Source organism: Lemur catta, chromosome 13 (genome assembly GCF_020740605.2).
Source record: "Lemur catta isolate mLemCat1 chromosome 13, mLemCat1.pri, whole genome shotgun sequence".
In the NCBI taxonomy this organism is placed as follows: Eukaryota; Metazoa; Chordata; class Mammalia; order Primates; family Lemuridae; genus Lemur; species Lemur catta.
Genome location: NC_059140.1, coordinates 22,360,191 through 22,370,178, shown reverse-complemented (window position 1 = coordinate 22,370,178; position 9,988 = coordinate 22,360,191). Strand labels below are relative to the sequence as shown.

Below are 9,988 nucleotides of genomic sequence, written 5' to 3'. Positions count from 1 at the left end.
GTATTACATACCATACATAATTGTATGTGCTATGCTTTTATGTGACTGGCAGCTCAGTAGGTTTGTTTACACCAGTGTCACCACAAACACGTGAGGAATGTGTTGTACTATGACATTAGGATGGGTAGGACGTCACTCGGCAATAGGAATCTTTCAGCTCCAGTATAATCTTATGGGCCCACTGTTAAATATGCAGTTCAAAGTTGACCAGAATGTTATCATGTGGTGCATGATTGTATTTAAAAATGAAAAAAATTTAAAATAGAAAAGCTGGATTCCCCCCAGATTAATAAACCTTCTTGCACATGATTCTGGAAAGAAGAATCTTGTTCTACTAGAACAAGGATTCTCAGGCTGATGCTACCACTGCTTCACCCAAAGAGGATCAGTCTTCCTAACTGAGCCAATCACGGGGAATTCTAGGGATGAATGTTCACTAGGGCAGATTGATTATGTTCAACAGTTTCACGTATTTCTGCAAAATCTACCAGTCTGATGATGTAGTGAACTAAATGATCCCCTCCAAAATGATAAATAATAAGATAAAATGTTCTCAAGCCCATTTATTTTTCATACATATACCCCTATAAGACTGAGCCATGGGTTTAAGTGAACACTTAAGTTCACTGTATTGTATATTCCTGTTCAGACAGGACTTCACACAGACCTTCTATAAAGAAAACAACTAGCCAATAAAACAGTATTAGAGTACATTATATATGTGACCAATCATTTTGTGAAATCTGATGTAAGCCTTCAGGCATAATGGGAGTTCTTAGCAAAATACTTTGGTTTTTAATATTTCTATGACCCTCTAAGGGGGACTTAGCAATTACTCTTAAATTTTCAAAGTGGTGCATGGAGTTTTAGCTGTGTGACTTCCATTAAAGCCCATAGGAGTCTTGTTGCTAAAACATCACACGACTCATGAAAAATGTGCTCCTTCTTGTGAAATTGTCAGAAGTAATGGGTATGGAAGCATAGCACAGCATTTCTGGTACATTTACGGGCTTTCTGCACTTGTTTCAAATTTTATACTTCTATGGAAACTCAACAGTTGTATAAGAATTGAAGGGGAAAAAAAGCCTATTATGTGTATTCCAAAAATGAAGGTTAAAAAAATACAGTAGAACTGGAAAAAAATTTTTAAATAATTTTTCAAGAAAAGCCAAATGTTTAAACATATTTATCCTCTTTATTTCAAAATTAATATATCAGCTCCCAGATTTTTAAAGTAAGTCTTAAAATCAAACTTTAAAAAAATGACCCTTAGTGACAAATTTTCACTATAATCACATACGATGATTTGGGGTTTTCAGCAACTTCCTCTACTAAAACCTACATAATTTAAGCGTCATCTGAGCAAAATTTCACTCCTTAAGATGGTTGGGGGCAGGGGGTTGTTCCCAGTGGATAAGAGTATGGCCTTAAGGTGTATTGAGTCCCCTCTCTGTTGGGAACCTCATTGACATTACTCTTCTGGCATCCCTGTGATAAAGGTGCTGTTATTCCTATTAAACAGTCAAGAAAACGGAGGTTCAGAGCCTGCATCTGTCAGACTCAAGAGATCAGATGTCCCCCATCATTCTGTGTTGTGCTACATGTATGAACACAGTGCAGCAGCTTTCAGAAACTTGTGTGGAGCTGTTGGCATACTCAGCCAAGAAGAGGGTGGGGGCCCTGGGAGGAGACCTTCTTCCAATCCACACTATATCGCACTCCAAATTCTTCTGGAGCATCCAGCTGCTCAACTTGAACTGCGCTCCCAGACCGACACAGGCCTGACTTGCGCAAGCCAGCAGCTCCTGGTGCCCAGCTCAGCAGGTTGGCCCAGCCTCAGCGCTACCTCCCCTCCAAGCATCTGGTGGCCTTGCTGGCCACACAGCCAAGGACTTTGGGGATGCAGCCCAGTTCCTCTTAGAGCAGAACTGTCTTTGGAGTTCTGTTTCCATGGTCCTTTGGGGGACATTCGAGGCCAGGAGCTGGCCTCAGACATAGATGTATTTGTTTCAACACATTCAGAGAGCGAGAAAGAGAGAGAGACTGACTGACTCAATGAGTACTTCTTGAATTGAGTTAATTATTGTTGGCTCCGATTCAGTGGAGCAATGTTTTGCTGTAGATTCATTTACTAAGCAGTACTGAATTGTCATTTTTATACATTATTTATTGGATCTCAGGAATATCCTATAAGCATTAATTTTTCCTAGAATCTTTACTTATATCTGGATAGTAGACCTTGACGTAGAACCAATTTTTAGCATCTCTTGGGAATAAGCTGTGCCACTGATTCAAAGTGTCCCAGCTGGGGTCAGAATTAGGGACTGTTTAAATAAGGGAATTTCAGAAGGGCAGGGGAGAATTTCTAGGTACGAAATGGGAGGAAATAAGCCATTGTTCCTTTAAAAAGCTTAGTAACCTCGATAATGAGAGGCTATGAACTAATTCTTTTTGTAACAGTAACTTCTTAACTTCCCAGCCCTAAAAGCTCCAAGGGTTACTTGCAGAGAGCCCCAGGGCGACACCTGCCTTGCATAGATTAGGGCCCGCTGCAGCTGTCTTCATTTGCAAGACTAAGGTGTAGCTCCAAGAGTCTGTGGGTCTCAGCATGGAGCACTCCTCCTCAATCTCAACAGGCTGGCCTTGCGGATTAAGATGGCCATTGCAAGCCAGGCTCAGAAATTGCAAGATAAGGCAGGTAACGATTTCCTGGGTTTTATGTATCAGACCTTACGAGGTATGCAGCGGGAACCCTTTTATATGCCTGCCTTGAATTAGCCATACCTTTTACAATCAGCTCTGTTGAAGAGCAGCTGCCTGAACTATCTAGCGTATCCACGGGCCAAGCACGCCTTTGGCACACAAACATGTTTGTAAAGAGCTTCTGAATGTATAGGATGATCTCTTGGGGAAGACAAAAGGGAATGCCCTCTGGAACCTATAGTTAGTCAGTGTCGGTCTGGGTTGGATATGCTTTTTCCTGCAGTGTGCATTTGTTTCACAGAAAATACAATTAGGATAATTCTTGTGTGTTCTCTACAGGAAGGAAGTAGTATTACTGCTTGTGAGTGGTGGGCTAAATGAGGGAACCATTAAAGGGTTTTTAATAGACTTTTGAACCAAAAGACATAAGGGACTATACTTACGTTGCCTTAATTGAGAAATATTTTGCAGTGTGAGGAGACTTAATCAAATTTTCATTACATCCTTGGTCAGGGACCAGGCTGAATGTTTCTTTAAGCAATTGGATAAAATGCACATTGAAGACTTGTTAGTTATGTGAGAATGTGTCTGACGTGCTTATCATCTCTCCTGCGGGTGCCTGAGTATCAGATACTTGGTTTACTGTGTTGGGTTGAATGCTTCTGTTCTAATTTCTAATGAACTTTACCACCAGACTACTTGATCATGACTAAGCCCAGGAACAATGCAAATGGAATTGCCCCCTGATGGGGAGGAATGGGCCCAGATGGCCCTTAAAAGGTGATAATTAGGAAATATAGCATATCTGAGTAGCTAGAAAGAGAAACTTGTTAAAGACAGTCAATCTGTTTGAAGCAATGGTCTTTCCCTTAATTATATGCATTTTCATTTAGTGTTGCTTTAAAGTGAAATTTTCCTAGGAAAAATTTTTATTAGCAGCTAAAACCTAGAAACCACCACATATTTTGCTACTGTGTTTCAGATTATTTTGAAAATTCTTTCCTTCATACATTTTTTGCTTTCCAGATCTGTGTAACAGACTTGCTGTGTGTGTTTTAGGGGGCTGGTTTAGGTTATTTTAGCTCTTATGCTAAAACAGTGGGGGAGTGATTAAAAGTGAGAAAAATATTGGTATATATTTGTAAACTGAGCTTTTAAAATTAAAATAGTTACAGGATATTACAGTCTGTGATTTCATATACTTTGTAAGATTGCCTTAAATGTATTGCCGTCTTGGCAGCATAATGCCAGATTCTTCTCGATATGTCATTAAAATAATTTTACATATGACCAGTTGGGTTTTTTAGGAATTATATTTTTATCTGAATTAGCTTATTTGCATTTGCTAATGATATCTCCCATTTGGCTTTTCTTTAGTTAGGGTTTTTTTTTTAGTGTTACAAACTTGGCATTACTTTAAGAATAACAAGTGAACTGGGAATGAGAAAGTGGTGACATGAAGATGAGAGAAGAAATATGCTCCTTATCTCTCTTCCAGCTACTGTATGCAATGGAGGATGGTGAAAATAGCTGTTCCTGGAAATTAAAGCATAAATGCAAAAGCTAGAAGAGTATCTAAAAAGCAACTTTTTCCTTATTTGTAAATTCATAAAAAAGAATTACATTGAAGTGCTAAATTATATTATTCCGAATATTTTGGCAGTCATATTTTGGCAGATGAGTTACTTTCCTGAAATTCCTCAACACCATCATTCATACTGACAAAAGCCAGTGGTACAGATGCACCTTTGGGATTGAGGCCAAGGTGAAACCTGCCTGCATCTTCCAGGTCTGCCCACTCAGGTTTGGAAGGACTCTCAGGGAAATCAGCCTCACACCCTGGCATTGCCCCTCCCATCCTCAGCAGCTACACTCTGGCTGGAATGTAGGGTCCCAGGATCTAGTACTCGAGACTCAAAACAAATTCATAAAGTATCTTCCTTAACTCAAAAATCTCTTACAGAATCTGTGCCATTTTAAGTTTCATTATTGAACAATGGATATGGTTCATTCTCAGTTTCAGGATTCCAGAAGCATGTGTACCAAGACTGAGTGGAGAGGCATCATGCCCTCCTTCAACAAGCTTCAGGGGGAGATAGGACCCAGGGCAAGCCATGAGTACATCATTTGCAAGATGTTCTGAACTATATCCTTGCCTTTATTGACAGGTTGTCCCAAACAAAACAATCTGGCTCAAACTTCTCTTGTTATCAGTGAAAAACAAAAATCATGTAGTGCAGGTATGCTTATGGGAAGAAAAAGTTGAGAGGAAAACTGGAGATAAAAATCATTGATATCTTTAATTCCGTGATTCCAGCAGTGAAGGAGCATGGTTTAAATCCCATGTGCCCAACCATATCTGTATGATTTTTGAAGATTGTATTCAATTATTTCAACTTGAGTGACTGAAAATAAAATGTTTACTGAACAGTTACATTTATTTACTATTCTAGTCATGACCTGACTTGAAACCTTTATAGTTAAAATTTTTATCCATCACTGAACAAGCTCTGAAGAGAAGAGCAGCTTCAATTTTTTCAAGTGTTTCTAAAAAGGGATTTAAATAATAACTGATTGCTATAACGACATTTGGATTTTGTTTAATAGCAAATGTAAAGAACCAAGTTGGAATAGCCCAGGAGATAGAGGGTGATTAACTCTGCATTCTTTTTTAGACTGTTTTATTAATTAGCTCTCTTAGACTCAAATAGGTTGCAACCTCTAAGCAGTAAATTGCATTCATTTGCAAGCTCTGTGGATGAAATTTGCATGTGGCCTAAATGCTAGCCACATTGTTGTGTTAAGTAGCATTTTATCTCTCTGGACCGCTCCTTCACCCCCGGTGGAAAGTTTTAGCCACTGTTTTTGCTGGAAGGGAAGGTTGCATGTAGTTTGGTCATTTGGCGCCATCTTCTTTTTTTATTGTTAAATCCACTAAAGCCGGTCAGGCCTGGCGGTACCAGGCGAGCTCCTTCCGTCCAGTGTTCTGGTTGGCTAAGCATTCAGAGTTCTTTGCTCTTTATTTACATGGAATGTTTTGAGCTTCTGTCTTTGCTTTAAGAGCTGATTAAAAGGAACCTTAAAAAAGGAGGAGGAGGAGGTAGTTTTTGGTGTAGGTTTTTCCTGTCTTGAATCTTCCCTGGTTTCTCTCCCCTCTCTATCTCTAGCCCAGTCACCAACTTCTCCCATCCCCAGCAGCTTGGGCTTTTTGTTTGTTTATTTGTTTAACTTTGAAAGTATTTTAGGAAGCACATTAATACTGCACAGCTTGGAGGGTAAGACAGAATTGGATGACTCCCTCACCAGCAATTGATGGAATCATCAGTGTTCCAGTTCTATTTATCATTCCGATTGGAGAATGTTTCTGAACAGCTGCCCTTCCAAGGATACTGGTATTTAGACAGACCTTCCTGTCATTTATCTGCCTTGCAAGCACAACTCTTTTGAAAGAATTAATATCAAACTTCCATATGAAAATCTACCATTTAATGGGATGGATTCCTTTTCAATACATAACTTTTCAATTCAACCAGGGAGATCCCATCCATTTTAAAAAATCATTAATCACATACTTCTGACATTTTCCCTTTCAATTTCCTCAGGGGGAAAAAGTTATTTGAATAACAAACAAACAAAAACCCCTCATCACAAATAGCTGTCAACCTCCTACTTGAACAAAAGCTTTCTCTCATTCTGAGACCTACAGTGTTTTGTTTAGTTAGAGGCAGCAGGGTGGTAGAAACACTATGCAGAAAGGCTTGGGTTAATGAGCACTTTCTGGATTGAGTGTCTCTCCTGATTAACTCTTGGGTTACTTGCTTTGAGTAGCTAACCCTCTCTCACTGTCCACTCCAGAATTTCCAACATGGTAGCCTCATCCAGAGATGCCCCTCCCTAGACGCACAGACAGAAGACAGCGTGAAAATTTGCAAGCACTGTGATTTTCAAATGAGCGGAAAGAAAAAAGCTTAAGCAGAGAGCTTACTTCTTGTTTCCTTGACCTAAGGAACATTTTGCATGGGGGAGACATTTTCTTAATATCTAAATTGATCCAGAGTTGTAAATAAGCTGTACAAACTAATTTTTAGACACAAGTCTTTTGTTCAACTCAACTGTTATATAGGAACTCTAAAAATTTGGGGAGGGAGGGAGCAGCCGTTGAGTAGAGTCACTTCCTTTACCTCTCTGTTGGTGCTAAGTTTAAAATCATTTTGTGTAATGAAATAGGATCCAAAAGATACTCTTTCTTATGACTTTGAATTGGGTTAAGCCATATAAAATTGTCACTATTTGACCAATTTTGACTGAACCCCCCCCCCCCCAAAACAGCACTAGAATACCAAAATGTTTTCTGTGTAATCAGGCTACCTCATCAGTCCTCAACGTTTTTGGCACCAGGGACTGTTTTCATGGAAGACAATTTTTCCACGGACTGGGATGGGCCATGGTTTTGGGATGATTCAAGCGCATTACATTTATCATGCACTTTATTTCTATTATTATTACATTGTAATATATAATGAAATAATTATACAACTCACCTGTAGGTTGGGGACCCCTGCACTACCTGATAAGAAAATGGAGAAATGAGAAAGCTTGAGATTTGGACCATAAGTTCCTCATATGAAATAGTGACTCCCTCCCTCCTCCCTCCTCACTCCCTTCCTTCCACAATCACCTGGTGAGTCCCTTCTGTGTGCTGCAGGTTCTAGGGATGTAGAGATAAAAGCCATAGTCACTGCCCCCAAACTGCTCACAGTGTAAAGGACGAATACAAGATGACCCACACAATGAACACAGAGCAAGAGTTTCCAGAATCCTGAAAGCATGAAAACTGTGCTGCCCAGAGCTCCAAGTCCCTGAGTTTTTACAATGTTGTTTCTATGGATTGTATCCAAATAATAGTTTCAGAAAGTAGCAACTCAGTATCCATCCTTCACAGACAAGAGGTATGGAAGGAAGCAATGAACCCAGTGACTGACTTGTTTTCTTCCCTGGTTCCTCTTTGATTTTAAGAAAGTGCTTAGAATCCACATGTTTTCAGTGCCAGCCCTGCCCCCTGAGTCACAATTGTCCCACTCTAAGCTCCCATCCCATTTAAAAATCATGGCCTTATTTAGATATGGTTCAAATACCATAAAATTCACATTTTTAAAAACACGCAATTCAGTGGTTTATAGTCTGTTCACACAGTTGTGCAGTGATCATCACTATCTAATTCCAGAACATTTTCCTCACTCCAAAAGAAACCCCATACCCATTGGCCATCATTCCCCATGACCCCTCTTCCCTTTTCCTGACAACCACTAATCTGCTCTCTGAATCTGTAGATTTGTCTGTTCTGGACATTTCATATAAACGGTATTATATAATTATGCCTTTTTGTGTCTGGCTTTCCCTTGGCATAATATTTCAAGGCATGGCCAGGTGTGGTGGCTCATGCCTGTAATCCTAGCACTCTGGGAGGCCAAGGCAGGAGGACTGCTTGGGCTCAGGAGTTGGAGACAAGCTTGAGCAAGAGTGAGACCCCCGTCTCTACGAAAAATAGTAAAAATTAGCCAGGTGTGGTGGTGTACACCTGTAGTCCCAGCTACTCAGGAGGCTGAGGCAAGAGGATCACTTCAGTCCAGGAGTCTGAGGTTGCTGTGAGCCAGGCTGACGCCACAGCACTGTAGCCTGGGAGACAGAGTGAGACTCTGTCTCAAAAAAAAAAAAAAAAAAAAAAATATATATATATATATAGATATAGATATAGATATATAGATATAGATATAGATAGATGGTTATATATATATTTTTTCAAGGTTTATTCATGTTATACCTCATTCCTTTTTATGGCTGAGTGACATTCCATTGTAGGAGCATACCATGTTTTGTTTATCCATTCATCCAAAGATGGCTATTTAGTCTGTTTCCACTTTTTAGCTATTGTGAATGATGCTGCTATGAACATTTGTGTACAAGTTTTTGGTTGGACATGTTTTCATTTTTCTTGGGTACATACCTAAGGGTGGAATTGCCAGGTCATATGGTATTATAACTCTGTGTTTAACCTTTTGAGGAACTGGGATGCATAGCATTTTGTGCCCGTATTATGAAATTAATTATGAAGCAACTTCTGTTCATCATTATTAGACCTGTCTCTTCCACTGGTTTTAAGTATCTTGAGACTGGGCTTGTCTTTGTTCATCTCTGTATCTCCACAGTCCAGCACCTAATAGGTGCTCAGGAAACTGTTGAGACTGGAACTGAGCAATGCAATGTCTTCCTGACCTTGAAATCACCAGCACACATGACACTGACTCTCTTTCTCTCTCTCTCCCTCCCTCCTTCTCCCCGCCTCCCCTCCCTGTAACAAGAGACAGCTTATCAGCAATAGAAGCAGCTCAGTATTACCCGTCAAGCCTTCCAGCTGAGAGCAGACCCTCCTTATCTGCTGTTGGGCCTTCTCCAGGATCCTGGGATTTCTCTAGGCTGCCTCATCCCCACAGCAGCAGTGATGCGACCTGCTCTGGTTTATGCAGATACTTTGAGGGAGATTATTTTAAGTACCACTGAAACCGAAGCAGAGGCAGGGCTGGTGGAAACCCCAGTATTTGGGGGCACACTCCCTGTTTGACATGGTTCAGTAATGACTCATACATCTACTTTAAGGGGGATTTGGACAAGGAGGCACTAAAATACCTATCCGGGCTTTGACTTGGAAGCATTGTGCAGGAGGTTTAAGAAAGATTATTTTAAGACTTTCTCAGAAGGCCAGAGCAGCATCTTTCTGATTTATTCTGCTACCTTTCACTCAGAGCTTGTGATTTCTAACACGTATTTCAGGTTGGATTTAAGAGGCAGAGCTAGCCTCTACTGATCGGCCACCTTTGATGTTACAGTACTGAGGAGGAGAGGGACAGATGGAACAAAAGTTGTAATTGCCCAAATTTACAATAGGTTCCCAGCAGCAGCCAGCACAAAAGAAATGTTAATGCAATAAACTGTAAATGGAAGGAAGCTAAGCAGGATTTATGGCTGGCACAAACTCCATCAAGGCACTGGAACCTCCTTCCTTCTTCTGTGAGGCATTTCAATGGTCACAGTAGAATTGAGCTCATTTGAAAGTCAGTGGCCACTCTGTGTCCTCCCTCCCTTACATGTCCAGCACTCCCTACACAAACCAATGCCTGTAAAAACCTGGGAATTCTGATAGAACAATTGACTATAAATATAAATGACTTATATTTATAAGTCATCAAGGGTGGAGCCTAAAAGCTAAGAGCAAAACACACATCAGCTG

General features: G+C 40.2%; 1 long non-coding RNA gene across 1 annotated transcript; it reads right to left on the bottom strand.

Moving 5' to 3' along the window:
* Positions 1–5,520: 5,520 nt before the first annotated feature.
* LOC123649246 lies at positions 5,521–6,423 on the bottom strand. Its single transcript, XR_006738939.1, has 2 exons — positions 6,007–6,423; positions 5,521–5,781 (listed from the first exon to the last, which is right to left on the bottom strand). It is a non-coding gene; the product is annotated as an uncharacterized LOC123649246 (long non-coding RNA).
* Between the last annotated feature and the right edge of the window lie 3,565 nt (positions 6,424–9,988).